The sequence below is a fragment of the Tenrec ecaudatus genome, chromosome 7 (assembly GCF_050624435.1).
Source record: "Tenrec ecaudatus isolate mTenEca1 chromosome 7, mTenEca1.hap1, whole genome shotgun sequence".
In the NCBI taxonomy this organism is placed as follows: Eukaryota; Metazoa; Chordata; class Mammalia; order Afrosoricida; family Tenrecidae; genus Tenrec; species Tenrec ecaudatus.
The window spans coordinates 76,497,019-76,509,472 of record NC_134536.1 but is presented as its reverse complement, the minus strand read 5'-3'; positions in this window follow the sequence as shown (position 1 = coordinate 76,509,472).

Sequence of the window (12,454 nt, the reverse complement as noted above, 5' to 3'; positions counted from 1 at the left end):
GAGTAACTAAAGCACATGGGAGGGGGGAAGGAAAGAAAAAAAATCTGATTTCAAAGGATTGCTCAAGAAGACAAAGTAAAGTGTATTAGGATGAAATATGCAGAGATCTTATTAGAAAATCATAAAGAAGAAGAGGAGCTGGAGGAGGAGAAGGAAGAGGAAATGTTCAACATTTCTTATTCTGGAAAAAAACTGAAGGAAAAAATCAAGCCTTAAGTTAAATTCTAGGAGAAAAATATTGGACATCATAGGAAATATCAAAAAATGAAAGTAATAAGAGTTGCTGAACAAAAACATGTAACCAACATTTAATCATTTCAGGAGACAGCATTAGATCAGTGAAGAAGTCCAAGCTTCACTGAAGCCATTGGCAGAAAAAAACATACGCCAAAAATTGGCAGAAGAGCAATTGAGGTGTTTTAGCAAACAAACGCAATGCTGGAAGCCATCCTTTGTCTACGCCAGGAAATGGTGAAGAAATCTGCCTGGGCAAATGAGTGGAGCACATCCATAACCGCGCCCATTCTAAAGTGAGCCAATGGAACGTTGAAATTATCAAACAGCGTCATTAATATCATTTACAAATAAGAAATGACAGCAGCAGCACATTAGGAGGGAACTCCCAAGAATGCACACAGTCAGAAGAGGACGAGAGAGGAGAGAGTGTTGCTGATGTCAGATGGTTGCATGTTGGTTGAAAGCAGCGACTACAGAAAGATGTTTACCTGTGTTTTGCTGACTATACGGAGGCATTCAACTGTGTAGACCGTAACAGATCATGAGTAGTATTCCAAAACACAGGGATTCCAGAAGGCTAATAAATGGAATTTGTACATAGACCAAAAGATAGTTGTGAGAACAGTACAAGAGGATACCACATGATTTAAAATCAAGAAAAGTGGATGTCAGGGTTATATCCTTTCACCCTTCAATGTGTATACTGAGCAAATCTGAGAAGCTGGGCTCCATGAAGAAGGCAACATGAGGGTTGGGGAAAGCGTCGTTAACAACCTGAGGCAGGCAGATAAGAGCCTTGCTTGTGAAAACGGAAAAGAACTTGAAGTACTTACCGATGAAGGTCAAATTTACATCCTTTAGTACAAATAATACTCCAAGATAAAGAAAAAAATTTCACTGGACTAATATGAAACATGATGTAAAAAAAGATAAATTGAAGTTGCCAAGGATTTCATTTTACGTGGACGCACAATGAATGACCATGAAAGTAGTAGTGAAGAAATGAAATGACCCCTGGACATTAAAAGGCCAATGACACAGGAAGAAAATTACCAATTGAGAGATTCAGCGTGGGTATAACATGCACATAAGAAGGCTCGCTGGATTTAGTACACTACAAAGAGCATTCTGAAAAGGAAGTCAGGAAAAGAATATAATTTACAATAGCTACTCAAAAAATTAAAGACTTAAGAATAACTTTAAGCAGAGAAACAAACAAATAAAAATTATACAAAGAAAACTATAGCACACTGCTTCAAGAAAACAAAATAAACCTACATATATTATGTATATAATTTATTCACGTGTCATTCATAGGAAGATTTAGCATGGTGAAAATGATAACATGATATAAAGCCATCTACAGATATATTGCAATCTTTATCCAAATTCCAACATCATTAATGAAAAGTGACCCTCGATAAGCAAAGCACTACCACAGAAGGAGAAAGTAGTAGGTCTCTGTGTTAGGCAGGGTTCTCTAGAGAGACAAAACCAGATTGCTAGTGATTATATATATATACTTATAAAGATAAATATATAACACAAGAAATGAACCATTAAATTATATACAGATAGATAGATAATACAAGAAATTAATAGTTAAATTATAAACCAGTGAGACACTAGCAGTCATTTAAGTCTTGAGGGCCGCCAGTCCATTTTCTGTAGAGAGAGGTAGGCTATATACACCCAGGCAGCAAACAGCAAGGCAGGTCCCCAATTGTCAGTCCCCAGCTCCAGAGATGAACATTCCAATTGTGTGGGCTTAAAAGGACCTTAACTTACAGTGACACAGTCCATAGGCTAGGCGTTCCACAGGTAGTGTACCCTTTAAATTGAGGCACAGAACTAGCAAGGCAAGGCTCACCGAGCCATTTATCTCTCCTCCCTTCAATTAATGCTACTTGTGTTTATCGGCCAGGCTGGCACAATAAGCTATCACAGTCTCACAGGTCCACTCTCTAGCCACGGTAAGTAAAGGAGCATGGTATTGGCACAGCAACAGACACGTAGACCAATGGAACAAATTGAGAACCCAGAAGTAAATCTATTCACTAACTGATCTTTCACCAAGGACCAAAACTCATCAGACTGGAAAGAGATAGCATGTTTAACAAAGGATGCAGGCAAAATGGGGTATCCATTTGCATTGAAATGAGACATGATCTCATACCATATTCAAAAATAAACTCAAAATGGATCAAAAACTGAAATATAAAACCTGAAACTATAAAGACTCTCGGTGAAAGCTTAGTAAGAGACGTCAGAGTCCTAAAATGGCAACAATATACTCTCAACTCTAACTAAAACCACTCTCAGAGCAAAGACAAACTAAATGACGGAGAGCGCCTGAAACGTGACACACAGGCCTCATCCAAAGAGTCACCGAAGGAGTAAAGAGAAATCCCACAGCCTGGGGGGAAGAAAGGCTGATAATGATCTATCAGACAAGGAACCAGCCTCTAAAATTGGTGGGAAACTTCAATGTCTCAACAACAAAACCCGAAATAATCCAATAAGATGGGCAGAGGACGTGCTCAGACTCTTCACCCGTGACAACATTCATGCAGCCAAAACCACATGAAGAAATGCTTGTCGTCAATAGCCACTGTTATTGGCGGTGGTGGATAGAGGTCAATGAATCAGTTCTGACTCCCAGCAATCCTACGCACGACAGAATGAAGCACTCCCGCCTTCCACCATCCTCACAATTGTTCCTAAGCCTGAGTCCTTTGTTGGAATCGCTGTGTCAATCATCTCCGTGAAGACCTTCTTTTTGGCTGCCTCTCTTCTCGACCGAGTATGATGGATATCCTTGTTCAGGAACTGGTGGGTACCTCCTGGCAACATGTCCAAAGTATAAGGCGTCTCATCTTCTTTACATTGAATTGTAATCCATACTGAAGACTATAGTCCTTGATCTTCACCAGCAAGTGCTTCAGGTCCTCCTCACGTTCAGCCAGCAAGGCTATGGCCTCTGCATATTGCGTGTGGCTAATCAGCCTTCTTCAGTCCTGATGCTGCCCTCTTCTTCATAGATGCCAGCTTCTCTGATGGTTTGCTCAGCATACATATTGAATAAGTATGGGGGAGAGAATACAATCCTAGCGCACAGCATTCCTGACTGTAAACCATACAGAATGCCCCCATCAGTGCATTGTTTGTTTTTAAAATATTTTTTAATATTTCAATATAAAATTAAATATAAAATTTCAAAACTCAAAATTACTTCATGCCTCAAACACTTCGTTCCTATATCTGCTGCATGCATATCATTGAGCAGGTTTTAATTTGCATGAATGAAATCACGAATCTTGATATACCAAAAATGCAGTCACCCGTGAAACCTACATCTCCATCAAGACCTAAATAACCAGTCTCCGAAAGAGCAGTCCAGCCCAGCCTTCCCCACAGGACCCAGGTCATTTTTAAAAAGAGTATAAATTTTTCCTCTTCACAAATTTTCCAACAAAAACACTACCATATTTTGCTCATAAACTAATGGGAAGGTAAAACAGAATGTACAAATGTCAAACCCTGGACCTATTTCCACCCTATTCAGGCCCCAAAGGCTTCTATTTCCCCCCCCCCCCCAGTCACACATAATGGCACACACAAATCTCATGCGGAAATGTGAAGCGTCCTTGCAAGTGACCAGATCTGCAAAGCATACACACAGACAGCCAGATGCCTTCAAGTCGATTCCAACTCATCGCCACCCCGGTGTTTAGAGACGCGCTTTGCTCCATAGAGTTTTCCATGGCTGCTTTTTCCAAAGTGCATCACCTGGCCTTTCTTCCAAGGCCTTTCAGGAGGGATTCAAGTCTTTGCTCAGCGACTGAACACGGTAACGGCGGCCATCAACTAGGGATCTCATGCACACAGCCATTCCCTCAGTAATGTCCTATCATTATAACAGCTCAGTCCTTTTTTCTGGCCGTAGGTAAAACACTAGCCGACTCATGCACCGAAGAACCACGCCCCCTTTTTGGCCTCACCAAGAATGTGGACATCCTCTCCTTCCAAATGAACGCATCCTGAAATAAAAATGCAAAGGTTTTTGTTTTTATTTTTGTTTTGCTTTTTTGAGTACAGGTGGTGCTTGCCATCCGGTCGCATCCAGCTTTTGGAGAGCTCAGTGTCTGCCGGGTAAAGCTTTGCTCCATGGGGTTTATTTGGTAAGCAGATCACCCGGCCTTTCTCGCAAGGTTCTTCTGAATAAGTTTGAACGGCCAGCCCTTTAGCTGGTAGTCATGTGCTTGATCATGTGCACCCAGGAAGTTGGCAAAAGTGGTCTCTTTCCACCACGGCTGCAGCAATTATTCAAAACCACAGGGTATACATACATGCACACTTTTACCATTGTTTTTTTTAACCATCGTTTTTCTGTACTTTTAAACTTAAGAGGGTGAAACTTACATTATGTTTACTGAAGAAAATGACTCTGCCTATATGAGAGGGCTTCAGAAAGATTGTGCAAAAAAATGGAATGAAAGATAATGGAATTTCTCCATAAATTTTTTGAAGCCTCTTCATACAATATGGTATTAATTTCAGTTATGAGACATTTAAAATAAGTAAGTAGAACTTCTCAAAAATAAAGGTCACTACAGCATTTGTTCTTTCAAAAGTCCTTTCTCCCATTAGGAAGGGCAGCCCTTGTGTTTGCTCCAGTCACTGAGAAAACCAGCCCCGGTGGGCAGTAGTTGAGAGGAGCCCTATGACATTTGACCTCAGAAACAGGAGCATAAATTTGTATATTTAGTTACTGATTTTTATGATAATCAAATGATATCACACAAATTCTGAGTCAGTAGCATTGGTTTCTACTTGCTCAGGAGTCTAGCAAATGCTCCTGGCAATATTAATTAGGTTTTGGAATTCTTCCTTAAACAGGCAAGGGCTAAAATTGCTTACTGTCAAGGGATTACGTTGGAATATGGCAAAGCACTGTGTGACTGTATTGAACTTCATGTTCCCTATTAAGTACAAAAACAGAATCTTTGTATTCCTTAGACTCTCTTCAAAGAGAGTTTTCATGAGTAGGCTTCACAGTCTTCTATTTGTTTTTTTTTAAATAAATATCATCTCTTCTAAGAATCTTTCTGCTAATTCAGGCTAGCTTGTCCTTGTTCCTCGTCCACTATCCCCGCTCACATAAAGGACCACTTTGCCGAAACTAGATATTCCAGGGGATTATATAAACCCGTAACGGTGACGAGAGCATCTCAGAAACAGTTCAGAAAGATGAGTTACACTTATACAATTCCTTCATAGAAAATCAACAGCTCTCAATAATAAATTTACTTGTGTTGAAATAGCTATAAGCAAACACTTGCCATTTCAAGCATTTTTGCATGTAAAATTCCAAGACAATAATGTTCCCTGTGCTTCTTAATGATCATCACTTTGGTTTCCAAATGTCATCACTTTTAGCAGAAACTCAGTACTCCTTAATAAATATTTCACTCTTTCCACCCACCTGCACCTGGTAACCATTAATAACTTTGGTCTATGTGCGTTTGCCTATTCTGAGTGTTTCATATACATAGGATTGAACAACATTCTGCTTGCTTTGATGGAAAATGAAATGTTCTCCCATAGACTATGGAAAAACCAGCAATTGGCAAGCGTCCTAACCCAGCTCTCCGGCTTTGAGGGTGTGGCAGGTCCAAGCCGAGCTACCCAGTCCCCACACAGTGGCAGCCACTCAACCGCTTCTCCATTCTCCCTACCTCTGTACTCAGGAAATAAGCTTAGGCACGAAGGGGTAAACAAATTCTACAGTATGTTCTATAAGTCAGTTAATATCCACTGGAGGTTTATGGAGGGCAAAGAGATTCCAAGTATTAAAAATATTAGTATTTTCAATAAATCATGATAAATTTGTATTAATAATAGGAGCCTTGTAGATCTCTCCAGCAATCCAATGGCTCTCCTCAGAAAGACATTAAACCTGAAATTTTAGCTGTAGTATTTGATTTCAAAAGCTTTAAGGGAAATCTAGCCAGAGCCAAGAGCATGGCTAACCACACACACACACACACACACACACACACACACACTTGACGTACTCTGCCTCTACTAGACTTGAACCTGATTGTCCTTTCTCAGTAAAACCAGAGCCCTAGGAAAGGAAAAAGCCATTGATATTAAGAGTCTACTTGAATTTCAACATTAGAATGACCGATCACCTCTGTAGAGAAGCATAAGTCCTGGGAAAATGGAGAACTGGGAGCAGAAGGAATAAAAAGATGAGAAATGAGATGGCGGGTTAAGGAGTGCACTTTATTGTGGCCTCTCTGGGCAGCCTGCGGCGGGGAGACTCCCCCTCATAAAGCACCATGCAGTAAAAGGATACAGTGCTCCGTCTCTGCCTGCTGCCTCTCACCTACGCGGAGCTGCTTGGCTCACCGATTGAAGCTTATTAGCTAGCATTCTACTGCATATACTACTGCATATTCTACTGCATATACTACTGCATATACTACTGCATATACTACTGCATATACTACTGCACATACTACTGCACATTCTACTGCATATACTACTGCATATACTACTGCATATACTACTGCATATTCTACCGCATATACTACCGCATATACTACTGCATATTCTACTGCACATTCTACTGCATCTACTACTGCATATTCTACTGCACATACTACTGCATATTCTACTGGATATACTACTGCATATTCTACTGCATATACTACTACTCCTAGTATACGCAGTGCCATGGACCTTTGGGGGTCACCCTATTTAGAGTTTCCCCATCAAGGCTTCTCCAACACTGCGTCCCATTGGATAAACACAGAAACATCTTTGTGAACGAACAAGGAGTGGCTTTACTAGAAAAGAAACAATTGCAGGCTGGAATTGTTGTCAGTTTGGTTCATTACTTTTTAGCAGGCCCTTATTTTACATATAAGACCACTGAATTATAAGACTGATACATAAATCATCCAAGACTACACAAATCTGATCAGAGCCAATTGGAAGAGATCCATATTTGTACACATTCCAAAGAAAGGCAACCTCACAGAATGCAGAAATAATCCAATAGTATAATTAATATCACATGCAAGTAAAATTTTGCTGAAGGTCAACAACATTGGCCTCAGTATATTAACAGGATTCTGTCATAAATTCAACCTGGATTCAGAAGGGGATGTGGAACAAGGGATTTCATGGCTGATGTCAGATGGATCTTAGCCAAAAACAGAATGCCAGAAAAATATTTACTTGTATGTTATTGATTATGCCAATGTACTTTATTGTGTGTATTAATTTAAAATTATGAAAAGAATGGGAATTCCAGAACACTTCATTTTGCTCATGTGGAACTTGGACATGAACCACAAGGCATTCATTCAAATAGAAGGAAATACTGCATGGATTAAAATCAGGAAAAGTGTCCATGTCAAGGCTGTGTCCTCTCACCACATTTATTCCATTTGTAAGGTGAGCAAATAATCCAAGAAGGTGAAGTAAATGAGGCAGAACTTGGCATCCTGATTGGAGGAAGGCTTATTAACAGCCTTGGGTATGCAGATGATACAACTTTGCTTGGTGAACGCTAAGAGGGGTTGAAGCACCTGTGATGAAGGTCAAGGACAGCAGCCATCAGAATGGATTACAACTCAATGGGAAGAAAGCCAACATCCTCCAACTGGACCCATAGGTAGCATCGTGATAAACAAAAGGAAGACTGAAGTTGTCAAGGCTTCCATCTGGCTTAGATCCAAAATCAATGCTCTAAAAGCCACAGTCAAGAAATCAAGTGCCACACTGCACTGAGTGAATCTGACACGGTCTCTTTAAAGTGCTGAAGAGCAGCGATGTCACTCTGAGGACTAAGTGAGACTGAGCAGAGCCATGGCGTTTTCATTGCCTCATATGCGTGTGAAGGTAGGACTCTGGATAAGGAAGACTGAAGAAGACCTGATGCCTTCGAATGTGATCCTGGACACAGATATCGCAAGCACTGTGGCGTGCCAAACAAGCAAACACATTTGTCTTGGAAGAAGTACGGCCGAAACGCTCCTTACAAGCAAGTATGACTTTGCCTCATGTACTTTGGACATGCTGTCAGGAGAGACCAGTCCCTGAAGAAGGACACCGTGCTTGGTGAAGTAGAAGGACACTGAACAAACCAATCCTCAAGGAGAGGCTTGGTGACTGCAGCAAGGGACTCAGACGTAACAGCCAGCATGAGGATGGCTCAGAGCCAGGCAGGGTTCCCTTTGGGTGCGTATAGCCTCGCGCTGGGTTGGAACTGACTTGATCACTCCTAACAGCAACATAGCTGACCTAACTTTTCATGATGTATTTTGTTGAGTGTATCTTATCCTCACAACAAGTCTGTGAAGTACAGATCTCATTTCCATTCCCACTTTACAGAAGAGAATTTGAAAGTTAGTTTAACTAAAATTGTCCAGGATGCCTACCTGTAAAAGTGTCTCCACAAGCATCGAGCCCCCATCCTACAGTCCCAGTGGTCCTGAAAAACCTAAACTCATAGCAGACACAGAAAAGGTACAGCTGCAACAACCCAACCCAAAACTTAAAACACCTGATCGGATTTCCTAAATTGTCGGTATCTTTGGTTTGTCTTGTTCTGTTTGGTGTTCGCGTGCCCATATTCGGATGTATCTCAGAGGTGTCCCATCACTGATGGTCACCCTCTTGAAGTTGAATTATGTGTTTTCCCCTTTTTTGATATATGAAACCCAGGATTGATGAGCCTATAGAGACAGCGGGTAGAATAAGGGTTTCAGAGGGAGGGGGATTCAGTGGTGGGGGGTGGGCAGGGTAAAGGGGAGATGATTTCAAGGAGTCCATGTAGAAAAAGAATGTTTGGAAACTGATTGTGGTAGCAATTGTACAAGTCTGCTCAACGTGATTAACTATGGAATAATATGATATATACACTAATTTTTAAAAACCTTAAAACATTGTGATTGGACCAATTCTGACACACTGTAATCCTACATGGCCCAGAGTAGGGCTTCTCCTTAGTATTTCTGAGACCATCAGTCCTACACGAGTAGACAGCATCGTTTTTTTCCTTCAGAGAGACTGGGGGTTTGACCCGCCAAGTTTGCAGTTAGCAGTTCAGTTGTTAGTCCACACTGCCACCAGGGCTCATGGCTTCAATTAAAAAGGCGAGTCACAAGGCAGAGAGGGCTGTCTTCTCTCTTTGGACTTGAAGCCAAGTCTCATTTATTTTTGAGAGAATTAACTTTCAGGCTCTTGTCCAAGCACCAGGGCAGTTTCACCCACGGTTGTCACCTGCCCTAGCAACACCACGGAGCTCAGTTCCTGGATATGCCCGTAATGAAGCCTAGATTGCCATGGCCAACTGCTTGTCAGGCGATATGACTTCACAGTCACCACATCTACCAGCTCTGCTAAGAGGAGCAGTCACTGGGGAAGACTTCGCAAGGGCTCTGCTGAGTGCTGATTCTCCTCATTGTGCTCAGGAAGATCTAGTCCCAGAATAATCCAGACTGACAGAACGAAATGTGCCCGTCCCACTTCAGAGTGCTCGCTCCTGAGCAGTTGTTTTGATTAAATTTGATCTTCTGTGACATTCTTGATCTATGGTGAGATTATAATAAACAATCTTTAGAAATTCTAGAAAACTGGGCTTATGGTTAAGGAGCTATCAAGGATGCTATTTAACATGGAACCTGGGGTCTTCGAGAGAAAACGGAAAGTGGTGCCTGGCTTTATTTCTACTGAAATAGTGGATTCGTGTACCCGTGGACACTGAGACTCGTGGTTTCCCTCTTTGAGTTCGCTGCAAAGCCAGCTGGGAATCTAGAGCCCACACACTCAATAAGTGTTCCCAGTTCACTTCCAACTCTAATTTACTTCCTTCCTCTTGTCTTCCTCATAGTTCTTGTTTTATCTTGCTAAACTGGGTGAATTTTATTATATGAGACCCACTGCCACCAAATTGATTCCAACTCATAGAGACTCTGTAGACCAGAGTAGAACTAACTGCCTGTTCAAGTTGTCTAGTCTGTAAATATGCATGGCAACATCTAAAGCCTTGTCTTTCTCCCTCCAGGCAAACCGTGGTTTTGAATTGCTGACTTTATGGTTATCAGCTCAAGTGTAACCCACTATAGTACCAGGCCTTCTTGTGTGTATTGCTTTGTACCCTAAATTACCTTAAAATCAGAGTACAAATAAATATTCAAGTCAATTATCACATCTTTAGGTGTTTTTTATTTTTCTTGCTAACATTGCAAAAGTGCCACGATTGGAACTGTAACAAGATCCTTTTGAATAAATTCTGTTTCCTAGTGAGCCCCTGTGTTTACAGTTGAATCATGCTCCCTGCAGTTTTGAATAGATACAGCCTTCTGGACATAGACTTCAAGGCCTTTCTTCTGAGTTATCTTTGGGTGGTTTCAAACCGCTAAGCTTTGAGTAGGCCAGCACATAATTTGTAGACCCAGAGACTCCAGATTGGAACTCAAGTGAATCCAAATTATGACTCAAATGAACTGAGTTAGTAAAGTTTACTTCAACTGCACCAGAATTTCACTGGATCCTTTCACTTTGGATTAGCCCAGAAGTCCTCACTAAAAATGTATGATTATTCATTCATCCGGTAAAAGAAGTGTCAGGGCCCCTTTCACTTCTCAGCCTATGAAAATCGTCTGGCATGTCAACTGCTACCAGGCAAAATCAAAGTCATGCTATTTATCTGCTATTAACCTCTGGAACCAACCGACATGGAAGCTTTCAAAATAGAAATGGATACTCAATATACAATCATCCTAGAAAGGCAAGGGCCCCAAGGTGCTACCAGAAAATCATCCAAAGAGAAAAGTAAGCTCATCTGGAAAATCATTTTCAACTCTGTCTTGACACAGAACAGAAAATGGCTCTCCTGAAAAGCAGCCACGTGGACTCTTGAGGGCCTGCTCGCTATCCTGCTTTCATTCGCAATTAAGAGAATGTTCCTCCGGTCTCAACCTTTGGAATCCCTGAGAGAGGGGTTTGAAATGCCAGCTTGGCAGTTAGCAGTTCAATGCTTGGTCCACACTGCCACCAGGGCTCCTGGCTTCAAAGTCCAGCAAACGTCGGTGCCTTGAACACACCAGAGAAAATACGCCTGACCGTTGGCTTCTAAAAGGTCACAGTGCAAACCCTGTGGGGTGGTTCTACCCTCCACCACATGACACGAGCCTCCAGAAGTCTGAATTAACTTGATAGCAAATAAAAACAAGTCTCACCAGCCTCTACATATCATTCCATTCCATCAAAAACGTGTATTTCACAAAACAAACTTTAGCCCCTTTATTGTGGGGAGAGAGAGAAATCACAACTGAGGACACCCAAATATGCTTAGAGCTAGTCTAAGGTTTCCTTTTTTCTTTATTAAATTTCTGTTTTCAATGACTCCATGAACAACTTGGGGTTTACCCTCCCTCAGCTTCGAATCCTTTCACAAGTAGACAAGCTGAGACTAGTCAACTCAGGGGAAAAAAAAATTCTGTTTTCTTTTTACAATAGTTCCAGCCTCAGAAAATTGCCAACGTTCCCAGAGCCTGACAGTCCTATACCCCGAGGAGCTAATTCTCACCTGGGCTTTGATCAGATGGAGAAACCACAGCTGCCTTCATCTATCTGGCTTATAGCTTAATTCACCACAGGGAGTGTCTGTCTGCTTCTCTTTGCTATTATTTACCTGATGAAAACTATTTAGAAACATGGTGTCACTTACCTGTGTCATGTCCCAATTGCATTGAATTGGGTTCAGAGTCAGCAACTTCTGTCTCTCCCGTCCTTCGGAAATTAGGGTTTTTTGGCTATTGCACCAAATTAATTATTATTTAGGGAAACTAGAAAACATCTCGATTGTCCATTGTAGCTTTGGTTTCCCTTCAGTCTAAAATTACAGGTGTCTGTTCTTCCATATCTTCGAAGGGAAGTGATGAGAGGAAACAACCCTTAAAAAGTAATTTACCACTCATCCTTTCAATAATTGCATCTCTACTAACAAGAAATGAACTTTTCCTAATCAGAGAGAAAGGCTATAAAGAACAGAGTCATCAAACTATAAAATGTGTACATCTCACAGACGACAAATGGATTGACGTGTGTATGAGTTACATCATTTCAAAGGAAAAGAAGTCCAGATTTGCTGAGTTGGGTTAAAATGATAGATATTGCTGGTTTTCATCTAATT